Below are 13060 nucleotides of genomic sequence, written 5' to 3' on the forward strand. Positions count from 1 at the left end.
GGAAGAGACTAAATATTGGAATTCCTTTTCGATCAAACCTTTTTTCCCTTCCTACCGACTAATAGTTCCTAATCTTCGGTCCCGCTAACGTATACTATTCCTGTTTACTCCTCTTTTGCTTTTCAACACTGTAGTTTTATTATTATGCGAACAACACCATCTTTAGCTTCCCTTATTCCACCAACAATTACATATTTCTGAATCATAATTATATGAACTGTTCCAGATATTTCCGGAACCAAAATCTACGATCTACATCGTTACCCACCCTGATCGGTGAAATCGGGACTATTCCCAATAAAAATTCAAACATTACTCATAACTGTATTTTCCGGACTGTTCCGAAAAGATTTCCTCAAAACATAAACATATATCTGCCACCCTTGTACTACAATAACCCACTTCAAAATGATATCAACTAAGATGGTGTTCTCGCTCTTCCTCTACTGCACTACTTTTGTGATTGACGTTTGCCTGATAGAAAAAAACGGTGTAGCTGAACTGTCATCTTCGACTGACATGAATGGCTGGAAAATGAGGCGACTGAATTTGTTCCGATAAATTAAGCGGAAAATTGATTAATTTTATATTGGTATGAGGTTGAATTGATCGAAATTAATGGGATTTTCGATTGGTTGACACCGGTGTAGTGGATTGCACTGGTTTTGCACTTTCTAGCAGAAGTGTCAATGGAACATACCCAGTTTTCTGCACTTCTGCTAGAAAGTGCAAAACCGGTGCAGTTTCAGTGCACTCCACTACACCGGTGTCAATCAATCGAAAACCCCATAAGTTTCAATGCTGGTGAGTATACGGTGGTGTTATATGGTAGAGGACTAAACGGCCATAGTGCAACGCAAAACCTGTTAACCCTGCCCTCGTTTAGCTATTTCTAGCAACGCAAATTTTTTTCCATTAAATTATACTGACTATTCCTATTTATCGTGTGAATCTATGTGCTACCATCCTATTTACATATTTACAAGTGTTAATTCGGTTGTGGATAACAAATCTTTCGAAATTGGATCGTATTTTTTTGCTACCGATGTTTGTTTACATAGGTGTTATATTGTGAACTTATCGACTTAAACCGTTCTGTGGGGTATAATTAAGTTTAAAACAACGATAGAGAACAGTTTTTGCGAACATCTACCTGGTCATCGTCATGCCCTAAGACTCACACTGCCTTCCAATGTACTCTCCCATCCTTGGCCACCTTGGTGGGCTTCGGGCATGGTTTGGTAAGCTGGCTGATTGTTCATCGTGTGAGGAACTGTTCGATATCTTCAACGTAGCTGTACCGCTTTCCCTACTGAAACTAACCGCTTTGTTTTGTTTTTGGACGCGAATAGTTTCCTAGGATTTCCTCGAGATGTAGAAGAAGCTTGCTCGAAGAAAAAAAAATGTTATTAGAGACAAACCCTCCTGGACTCGGTTTTACCAAACGTTAGTTTGTGTTTTTTTGAAAATAATTTCTGAGTTACTGTGCTCTAACCGCGACAGACATAGCTCGATTTTGTTATTTCTTCTGTATGTCTGATGCATGAAACACGCCTAACCGATTACCCTGCAAATCCTCGAGATCATAGCATGACGATCCAATTTTACCTATCACCCTAGCAGGGGCAAACGGGTCTGCTAATTTTTATTTTACTCGATTGGACGAAATTACGTTTCATTACTACTTCTCCTAATTCATATGTGGGTGCATTCTTATTCGACCGTAGATTATATTGTTTAGCATACCTATTAGGGACCATTCATAAATTACGTAACGCTTTTAGGGGGGGAGGGGGTACGACAAGTTGTGACATAGGGGGAGGGGGTGTTAACTAGATCGTTACGTAACATGTTTTCATTGAAGAAAAACATTTTTTTTCTTGGAATCAGTTACGTAACAGGGGAGGGGGGGATGGAAAAATTTGTGACAATTTGTTACATAGGGGGAGGGGGGAGTCAATTTTGGGCATTTTTTGCGTTACGTAATTTATGAATGGTCCCTTATATGGTTGTTTCAAATTTTCCTTAACGGATTCATAAATTATTTTTATGTTTTCATGTACTTCACCCGGTTCGTAGTCCGTATTGTTTCCTGCTTTTCGTAACTATTTGTATTCTGCTCCAGAACTAATGTAGTTACGCCCGTAATTCACGAAATAAGTCGTGAACGATGTCGACTCGTGAACAGTTGTTCTGATAGCCATCGCTACTTTTTGGATGTCTTTGTCCCATTCTTTATGATCTCCCTTCAGGTGTGTACGTACAGCGATTTACCCGCTCAGTTGGGTTATTAGCGGGGTGGTAATTTGCATTTCTCCAATGGGTAACATGGTACCTTTTAAGGAATTTTTCAAATTCTTTTGCCTTAAATTGAACCCCGTTATCTGATATTAGAATCTCAGGTACTTCAAATAATAGGAACACCATGTTCTCTAAAAACGAAATTAAGGCGTTTGTCTTTGAGTCACGTAACGGTTGAATTACAACGAATTTCGAAAACAAATCAGTTACTACAAGTAATACTGAGTTTCCATTTCGAGATCTAGGAAAAGGACCTACGAAATCGACAGAAATTGTTTGCCACGGCAATGATGCTAATTTTTGGCGTCCCATCGGTGGGGTTCTATTCGTATTTGGGTACTTCACTCTTTTGCAGGTTTCACATCCCTGGCAATATTTGCGTACATCGTTCTTCATACCTGGCCAGTAGTAACGTTCTTGTAACTTTTTAAACGTTTTAAACCATCCAAAGTGGGCATTATCGTGCGCTTCTTGAAGGAGTTGTAGGCGCTCCGTTTTCTGGGGAAAATATTTCCATTCGTACCTAGCGTCTGTCAACGTAGACGAGACGAATTTATAAATACGGCCTCCCACCACCCTGAACCCATTATATTTAGAGTCGTACTTTAAAATATTCTCCTTTAGAGCATCGTATTCAGGATCTGAGACTTGCAGTTGATTTACTGCTCTCGAAAGTGCATCTGCCATTATATTTAAAGCCCCTTTCCTGTACACTAGTTCAAAATTATACTGCTGTAATTTTAGTGCCCACCGAATAAGTTTTGCTGACCCCCCTTCTGCGCTTATTTTCCGCAGCCATATAAGACTTTGAGCATCAGTTATAACTGAGAATTGAGCACCCTCTACATAATGGCAAAAATTTTCTATAGCCAATATTACCCCCAAACATTCCTTTTCGGTTGGTGCATATTTTTTTTTGTGTAGCCGACAACTTCTTTGAGAAGAAGGTCTTTTTACTCCTTCCACGACCTGCGTTAGAACCGCCCCCACTGCCACGTCTGATGCGTCGGATTCTATCACGAATGGTCGACCGAAGTCCGGGTTCGCTAACACGTTAGGAGAAGTTAATACTGATTTCAATTTCAGAAAGGCATCGTCTGCTTCCTTTGTCCACTGTATTTTTCCCTTTCCCTTTTTTTTAGCAAATCGGTTATAGGGGCCGTTAGGTCACTGAACCAATTAATGAATTGTTTGTAAAAACTCACCATTTCAACAAACCGTCTTACGTCTTTCGGTGTTTTGGGCACTGGATAGGATAGTCTAAAATGGGTTGAATTTTAGTGTTGTCAATGGACAGCCCATTTTCTGATAACGTATATCCCAAGTAGCTGATACGTTTCTGGCAGAATTTAGATTTATCTAAACTAATCGTTGAATTCGCGTTCCTCAGGCGTTCTGCAACTACTCTCAAGAGCCTAAAGTGTTCAGCCAGTGTATTGGATGTTATAATAATGTCATCCAAATACACGTATACATTTGGTTCAAGGTCGAACCCGAGAACCCTGTTCATCAACTTTGTTTGTGTTATAGGTGCTCCCTTTAACCTGAACGGCATCGCCTTAAACCGGAAGAGTTGCTTTCCGGCTCTGGATGACGTAAAGTCACGGCTTGTCTCTTCCAACGGAATTTGCCAATAGGACTTTGAAAGATCTATAACTGTAAAATATTTTGACTTCTCAATTCGGCCAAGGATTCCGAGCATGTCTGGGAAAGGGTAGGCTTCATTCTTGGTTATATCATTGACACGGCGACAGTCAAGGCAAATGCGCCATTCCCGAGAAGCTTTTTTTACTGGTAGTAACGGGTTACACCATTCTGACTTGGATTCTTCTATTATATCGAGTTCTTGCATTCTTTCGATTTCCTTGTCCACTTCCTTCTGAATGTGAGGTGAGCAACGATATTGTGGAGGTTTTTTCGGTTTCGCCCCATCTATTAATTCAATTTTATGTGCTACTATACTCGTTCTTCCCAGCTTTCCTCCATTCGTGTCTTTAAATATTTTCAAAATTTCCATAAGTTCACTCATTTCTCTTTGAGAAAGCTCATGTTCTGTTACAATGTTATCAATTTTTTTTATTTTCAGGTTCCTCTGCGAATGGTAGTTCCAAACTAGTATCGTCAACTGTTTCTTCCTGTTGGGTTTCCGGTCCCATCGGCTCGACCGCAAATACGATGGATTTCCCCTCGTCCTGCGTAAACTAGTCTTCTACTAGGTTAATTTCTTTTCCTGCGTCGCTCCAAGTCAATTTTCGCATGTTACCATTATCTGCGATGGCTGGAGCTATTTGGAATGCGCTCCAAAAATCAACTCCGAGAATCAACGTTTTCGAAATCTGATTCGAAATTGTGTGTATGGTATAAATACTATCCCTTCACAGGAATACGCCGTGAGATCAGCAGTTTTGATTTTAAGGTTGGTTGGGTGAACTCGAAATCGATGTTTTTCGATCAACTCTTTCGAGTTAATTATACTTGCACTCGCCCCCGAATCTAATAGAGCAGTTACCACTGTCCCCAGAATGCTAACTGATATGTGAGGGCATTTTTGAGGCTTCGTATCGATCATAAACGATACTGCGAACCTCGAGTACGAAGCAGATTTTTCAACTTCTTGTGCACATTCGGGAGGGTTTTCCTGAACCACAGAAAGATCACCTCCTATGATCTCCCTGGAGCCTCGTTTTCCGGCTGCAAGCGAGGAAAGTGATGGTTATTTGGACAATTTACTGTAATATAATTCATTTGCACACAGAAATGACAGAATATTTTCTTTGGGTAGCTACAATTTCGCCAAAAATGGCCGAAATGGCGACAATTCCAGCACAAAATGTTACCTTGTTGTTCCCCGGTATTCTTTGGATTTGTTCCTGTTTGATTTGCTTCCCTGGGTCTCTCAACGACTTTCTGTTGTATACTCCTACCTATCGCGTTCAATTCCTCCTCCGTCTCACCTTCATCGTTAGCTTCCTGGTCAAGTTCGCCAATATGATTAACTTGAGCAGATCTGTAGCGTGGCACGTTAACGTAACTACGATACATTGACTTATCGAGGCCATGACATATAGTGGACAGTTCTTCCACTCGTTCAATTCTGTAAATCGTGAGAAACGGTTTATAACACTCTTTCATATTTTCCATCAGAATGTCCAACTTTCGCTCCTCAGGTATAGGTTTGGTCAGCTGCTGGGCCAGCTTTTCAATCGCAGCGACAAAGGCGTTGGAAGTTTCCTGTGGATGTTGTCTTCTATCTACGATCTGTCGCTCAATCACTTTATCCTTGTTTGGTTGTTCGAATCGAAGTCGAAGCTGATGTTTGAAATTAGTCCAGTTATTGAACCTATGGCAAAAGGTATAGTACCATTCTTCTGCTTCCGAACCTTCCCTGAAGAAAAAGTTCGCTTGACTAAGCTCTTGTTCTGTCACCCGATTATTTTTGGCCAAAATTTCTACCCGGTTAAGGAATTGGGTGACTGTTGGTCCCCTGGAATCACCGCTAAAATGCACTCTCCATTTATTTATTGGAACTTGCAATCTATTCCTGCTATCTCCAAAATATCGATTTTGTCCCTGCATCCTAGCTGGACTCCCTAATGACTCCTGAGATGCTTCTGAGTCTGGGTAGTGCAGATTTCGAGGGAACGGTCGTTCACGGCTGAATGCTGGTGGGGATGGTCTGGGTGGCGGAGGTGTTGACGTTCTTTGCTGCTGTTGTGTTACATTTTGGTTTAACTGGGCCATCATTTTTTCCATTTGTATCGAAAGTGTATGTTGTATGTATTGGTTGATTTCATCCTTCCATTTTTCTACGCAATGCGTCTCCATTCTTTTCCCATCCCTTCTTAGAGGTAACAGTGGTTCGTATTTTAATCGTCTTTCGTCGACAAACGCACTCTCCCCTAAAAATGGGTTGCTTCTGTTCTGAACCTCTTCCTGCCTTCGATAGTTTGCATCATGCTCAACCCCACCTGCTGCTTCGTTCAGAAGCCCCTGCTCTTGTCTGAGAGTTGTCGTTCCAGTTATTTTATCGTATGCAACCTGTGGGCTCTGTATCTGTTCATTATTTTCACCTAACACTGAAGTCGCGGATAAGTTTAACTCTAAGTCATTTTCCATTCTCTGCTCAATAATTTTTCTTGGCTGGTACGAATAGTTAACCTGTTGTACAGGTGCCAGTCGACTTTTCGTTCTATCTGTGGGATTTCCGTGTCTATCTAATAAGTTTTCAATTTCCCACAGTAACTCCCGTTTTAGTCGAAATTGTTCCCTAGTAATAGTATTTGTACGATTGATTCTCAGGCGATAGTGCCTAAGACGCGAAATATGTTTAGGATCTGGAAAAATGTTAATGACGTGTTTAATGTCTTGAATTCTTCTTTTCACTGTTTCGTATTCCCGTAAAATACTAGATTTCCCTTTTAACTTTCCTGGTTTTCTAATCTCTTCCAATTGAGCTCTTCTAAGCTTTACTCGCTTATCTGTACGCGACCCCTCTACCGATAAACCACGTATTTTCAACTCATACTCGATCTCCTCGTCCAACAAATCATTTGGATTAATATAAGACTCAGTCACATCAATCTCCAACGAATTCATGAGATTTGCTAAAATTTCTTCTTCTTTTAGATGGTGTTGTTAACTACAGAGCGATCAGTCCGTCGCAATTACTTTCGATTACTTTAATTTGGATGTCACCAAAGTAGCCTACGGTAACGATTTTCTACTATTATTTACACTATGTCTAAAATAAATTCCCAAATACGATTTTATTTTCATGTATCCGAAAACCTTATTATCCAAAACGAAATCAAATATCTCAATTAGATAAACTAAATCAATTATCAACTAATTCAACTGCTAAATTATTGCTTGTGGCACTAAAAACTGGATTCTAACCGCACTGCGCACTTATCATTCTTCCATTAAATTCTTTTCATAGACCGGTTAGTTCGACTGGTCTGTCTATGAAAGTACCATCTCTATTACTTGAAATACATGTTTTTTGACAGCTCGCAGTTTTGAGATCACTCGCACTTTAAAAGTGCGGAGTCCAGGTTGGTGGGAAGTGCGCAATAATATCATACACTATTCAATTAAACCGTTGGTTGGGCGCCAAATGTAACGGGAGGGGCGGCGGACGGAAAAAAGGGGTATTAGCGACCTTCACTTAAGCGCCAGGCAAGTGCGAACACCTGCCGTGAAGTGGCGTGTTATTTACTACCTGAAACTCCAGTGCCCGGCTGGGACTCCTCAGAGCGGGTTACCATCAACACGTCGGCCACGACCGAACATTGAACCACAACCGAAACCGTTCGAATTAGCCTACCAACAGAACCGAAATGTTCTAAAAACAATCCTAAAAGGATATGAGAGTGTCCTTTGAAGGTTTTCTCCCATAGAGCCCTATGCTACACGACCCGGAACCCGAAACGTTAGGTGAACTCTCTAAAATAACCCACCAAGGATGGTCTTGATTCAAACTTATGACTTAATTTTGTATAAATTTGTATTCATTGTTCAAAAAAAAAAACCTTCATCTAAACTTCAATTCATTTATCTTATTTTTCTAAGGGTTAGTATATACAATGGTTTGATCTTACTTGAGCTCATTTCTTCTGCGCACGCTGTCCGATGATCCGATGAAAATCTGCATTCCATCCAACAAAATCGCTCGTGGGCGACAAAGGGTTAGCCTCGACTACCACGCGTCCGTGGGTGCGAGCTTTCTTCTGGCGTAGACAATTTCTCCGAAATAGCCCTCTAGTGGCTAACAGCGCAATCTTTACTGTACGGTGGCTGGACGAGATGTATTCACCACTGATATTGCGACGAGCCGTATTACAAAGGCGGGGTGCCGCCGGTACCGCATAAAGACGTAGCCATGCTACGCAACATAAGCGGGCATAAAATCGATACCGTTCGGTTTACGCCGGTGAGCGTCCACGCTAGACGGATGGTAGCGAAAGTAGTAGCAGTGGGTGGTTCTTCTTGCAGCCGGCTAATTTTTCCTTCGCCGGATTGCGGCCCCTAGGGTAGACCTTCGTTTGAAGGATTTAAAAAAAACTTCAAACGATTTCAAAGCGCAATTAACATCAAGTTGTTTTTTTATATTCATTTAAACAATTGAAAAATTCTACCTTTTAAGGTTACCTGTAATTTCCCCGGTACATTCGTGGGTTATCCGGTAACTCTAACACCTCGTGGTGGCTATCCGAAACAATCACCCTTATTCTGCATTACGACGGATCACTTTTTCGAACGAATATGATGTGCATTGTCAATAACGACAACAAAATCAAACGGGAGCTTTCTTCGATCGAACCATATTCGTTCGAAAATGTGATCCGTCGTAATGCAGAATATGGCTGAATAGCTCTTTTGTTCTTAGTGACCGCATGGGAACCTGACCCAATCTGGTCCATAATTTTCTCCACTTCCTAAGGAGATACAATATTAATTTTTGGACTTTTTTTTTATCCATACCTTATTTTTCCAAAACTTGTTTGCTTCTAATCACAATCTACTCTTTTCTCATTACTTGAACGTAACTTTTTCTAAACGACGTCTGATCGTCTTGGTGGTTGACATTTGAGAGAGCTTCCTTCAGTTCTTGTGGCCCAAATAGCCTTATTGCGACGAAACCCGAAGCCTTCCCGAACGCGATCGATGGGTTCGAACTTTGTGGTCGACATAATTGATCCACCCTTCTTGGCGAACCTCAGTCGAAAAGGAGCAGAGACCGAGAACGCGTACTAACCGTGAAGATCACTATGGGCTGAGGCATATCTTGTTTACAAGATCTGTAACCCCGTTACAAAGAATAAACTGATCAGAGTGAATCCAAAGAATGAAACGAATAAAATAAGTAAAATGAACGCAGATGAACAAAACGAATAAAAAGATGCGGAATGAAATAATTAATTAAAATGAAATGGTCATATATTTGAAGCTAAAAACGTTTTTAATCCACCTAACAGTGTGATGAGACATTTCTTATAACTTTTATCACTCTCTTCGGATATTATATAGTTTGAGAACATTTAGAACTGTGTTTTCGACTGTTTATGTTTTATTTCTTTAGGTTAGGTATCGGCGTTTCAGTCTGTTGTTTAATAAAGAACTCCTGTATGTTCTCTTCTTCCTCTCAAGGAATCTGCGAATTTTATTGTGTCCATTAAGCTATTCTAAATGACAATTCAAAAAACTTTTACCGAAATTTTGGTGTTCTCTTGTCGGTTAGTTCTTGCTAAACGCATAGCTGTCAGGTTCTGCCTAACTGTAGAGTGAATCGGTACATTATCATAAAGTTGGCTAGTCTTACGATCCTAATTTTATCGTGCACTTACGTTTCTGGTTTCGGCTTATGAAACCCCTCGTCGTGCGAAAACTGTTTAAATCAATCATATAATTTTGGACCACAATTGGCGTCACTGCACAACTTTATCAAGATGTCCGTTTACTCAGATTGTGTGTATGTTATGTCGTGTTGTTATTCGGTGTAGTTGGTGTGTGTGTGATCTCGCTCATCTGCTTGCTAGTTTTTCTCTCCCTATCTGTTTTGATTCTCTCTTCTCAACGAATTTAGCAGTCCGGCATATACAGCATGCATTTCACTCACTCACAAACGTTAACGGGTTAACGCAACAACTAGCAAACATACTGCAGAAAGAATTCCCTAGCGTACATATTGCCAGCAAGCACAAAAAAACAATCGGCTCTATTTTGCCGCAGGTAAAAGAGAAAACGGCCCCGGAAGAACAGAGCAATGTTGTGTACAAAATAGACTGTGATGGATGTGAGGCATGTTATGTTGGGATGACCAAAACAAAACTAAAGATAAGAATATCCGGACACAGATCAAACCTCAAAAAACTTCACACACTAACAGAAGCGGGTTACACAAACGACGATGCAGCCATCATGAGCATACGAGAGAAGACAGCACTAGTCGATCACGCCGCCGCTTTCAATCACAACTTCCAGTTGGACAGAGCAAAAATAATAGATAAAACACACCAACCGTCTTGCCTACCCATACTGGAAAGCTGCCACATCAACAACACACAACATACAGTAAACAAACGGACAGATACGGACAACTTGCATGCTGTATATGCCGGACTGCTAAATTCGTTGAGAAGAGAGAATCAAAACCGATAGGGAGAGAAAAACTAGCAAGCAGATGAGCGAGATCACACACACACCAACTACACCGAATAACAACACGACATAACATACACACAATCTGAGTAAACGGACATCTTGATAAAGTTGTGCAGTGACGCCAATCGTGGTCCAAAATTATATGATTGATTTAAACAGTTTTCGCACGACGAGGGGTTTCATAAGCCGAAACCAGAAACGTAAGTGCACGATAAAATTAGGATCGTAAGACTAGCCAACTTTATGATAATGTACCGATTCACTCTACAGTTAGGCAGAACCTGACAGCTATGCGTTTAGCAAGAACTAACCGACAAGAGAACACCAAAATTTCGGTAAAAGTTTTTTGAATTGTCATTTAGAATAGCTTAATGGACACAATAAAATTCGCAGATTCCTTGAGAAAGGTCCAATAAGGACCGAAACGTAAAAAAAAAAAGGAAGAAGAGAACATACAGGAGTTCTTTATTAAACAACAGACTGAAACGCCGATACCTAACCTAAAGAAATAGAACATTTAGAACTTGATGCTTCGCGATGTTTTTGAATACACATACTACATGGGATAGTGGCAGGACTCACAGAATCGCTCAAATCAGCATAGGACAACATCAGTGCTAGAAATCTCAAACCAAATCAATGGGAAAGCGAAAAATTGGCCATAAAATAGACATACAAACAAATTATTGTTAATGCTCTGTTAATAAAATATCTAAATTGTGCTGGGAAAACTGAATTTTCCCGAAGGGAATATTTATTATACTGAGCCAAAAAAATCGAAATTTTTTTTGAATCGTTTGAAGTTTATACTTTACTCAAATTTCCAACGCGACTGAGAACTAAGAAATCAACGCTTTTTCTTGAAAAGGGCGATAGGGGAGTTGACCCAATAGTGGATTAACTATGCCAACGCCTAAGCAATTTTAAAAGTAAACTAACTCAAATTTACTTATATATGGTATGTATTTGCATTTATTTGAAAGATTTTTCAATTCTACAGCCAAAAAAATCCATACATGTAAGTTAAACCTCTACTTTTTGCAAAATGTTTAAAAAAAAGGAAACGCTGTGTAAGACCCAATAGTTGTGATAGTGTTCCTATAGTTGGAAGTCTATGTTCCTATAGTTGTAATATATGTTTTCGCTCATCCACATGGGTTACCATTTTAACGAATATAATGATTCGAACATTAAACATTATCGAATTCTAATAGTATAATAGTATGAATAGTGTTACTGTGTTTTAATTGCCGCAAGGTTCTACTGTATCGATTTTGTTGGCTATTTTCGGCAAATTTGAGACTAAGAGAAACTACCCATATGAGCCTGCCTAGTTCTAGTTTTCCGTTCTAAGTTTATAACTGATTCGCTCTTTTAAAGTCACGTAAATAAAAAAACGAAACGAAACGAAACTGATTCGCTCTAGAATACCTATCCGTCTTTCAATTTTATTGCTTTCGTGTCTCTTAGTCTCAAATTTGCCGAAAATAGCCAACAAAATCGTTATAGTATAAATAGTATAAACAATTATTAATGTATTTTCAGTTTTTTGGTTTTACAGTAATGTGTTCGACAGGATACCCGGGTATCTTTTCATATTTCAATCCATGAAATTCCAGTGTTCTTCTCCAAGCTGGAGATTGGTATTTAGTGACACCGGAAAACATCCCCAAGCTTAGCGTTTTAGGGAATAGAATTTGATGATGTGGAAAACGGGGCTCTGAGCAGGGCTTCTAGATTTTTTTATCCCGTAACAGGCCGACAACGGCACCCGGGTACCCAAAAACTGAACTTCTCATAACTGCGGCATTTTCTAACCCATTTTGACTCTTTTAGCTGTTTTGGATTCAGGAACCCATCTTCTTTTTGACTCTGTGAAAATGAACCGGATGAATTCATCTGGTTGTCGGGATTTCGGATGTTTCGGAGGAATGATCCGGTATTGGAATACCATTTGTAAATTTCAATGGAATACTGGCAATATGGGTATCAACATTCATGATTTGACCCCGAAACGGACATTCCTGAACAGGTTTTCGTGGGGCCGTGGGTTGCCGTTTGGATGTCAAAGTATCATATGGTCCCGTAACGATGAATAACAGATTTCTGAAACAATTGTAACAAATTTGATTTTTGGTTTTTAAAGGTTAAATGTGTTTTGTGCTGTTGGTTAAAAATCATAAAGAGTAAAAATAATAAACGAGGACAATTACGAATAATCAATTTAACAACTGGCTACTTGTGTACTTATTTCTATTGTTCCATTGAGCGTAATTTTCGTAATTTATTGTCACTTTGAAGTTGTCAACCTCGTTAAAATGACCCCAATCTATTGAATGGTAAAAAGATGTTGCATATTCCCAAACTATGTATGTAGAGAATAGAAAGAAACACAACTCTCATATCAGTGGTGGCTGGAATGAGAGAGAAGGCGATTAAAAAGTGAACCAGAATAAGAGTAGCAGTGGAAACAAAAAAGAAAATATCTATCCGTACCAGTTTGGGATGAACGGAAATGGTAGTGCAACTAATGCAACAGATAACACAACTATACCAACATGGCAGGCTGGTTTGACCCAATAGTCGTGCTATACGT

At 39.8% G+C, this 13060-nt stretch overlaps 1 long non-coding RNA gene across 1 annotated transcript in view; it reads left to right on the forward strand.

Annotated features, from left to right (window-relative positions):
• The window catches only part of LOC131694240 (uncharacterized), a 28924-nt gene extending 16357 nt beyond the window's left edge, over window positions 1-12567 (forward strand). The window contains exons 3-4 of the long non-coding RNA XR_009306449.1: window positions 12010-12239; window positions 12301-12567. This is a non-coding gene — a long non-coding RNA (uncharacterized LOC131694240). The remainder of the gene's footprint in view (window positions 1-12009; window positions 12240-12300) is intronic.
• The last annotated feature ends 493 nt before the right edge of the window (window positions 12568-13060 follow it).

This window comes from Topomyia yanbarensis, chromosome 1, assembly GCF_030247195.1.
Source record: "Topomyia yanbarensis strain Yona2022 chromosome 1, ASM3024719v1, whole genome shotgun sequence".
NCBI classification, from domain to species: Eukaryota; Metazoa; Arthropoda; class Insecta; order Diptera; family Culicidae; genus Topomyia; species Topomyia yanbarensis.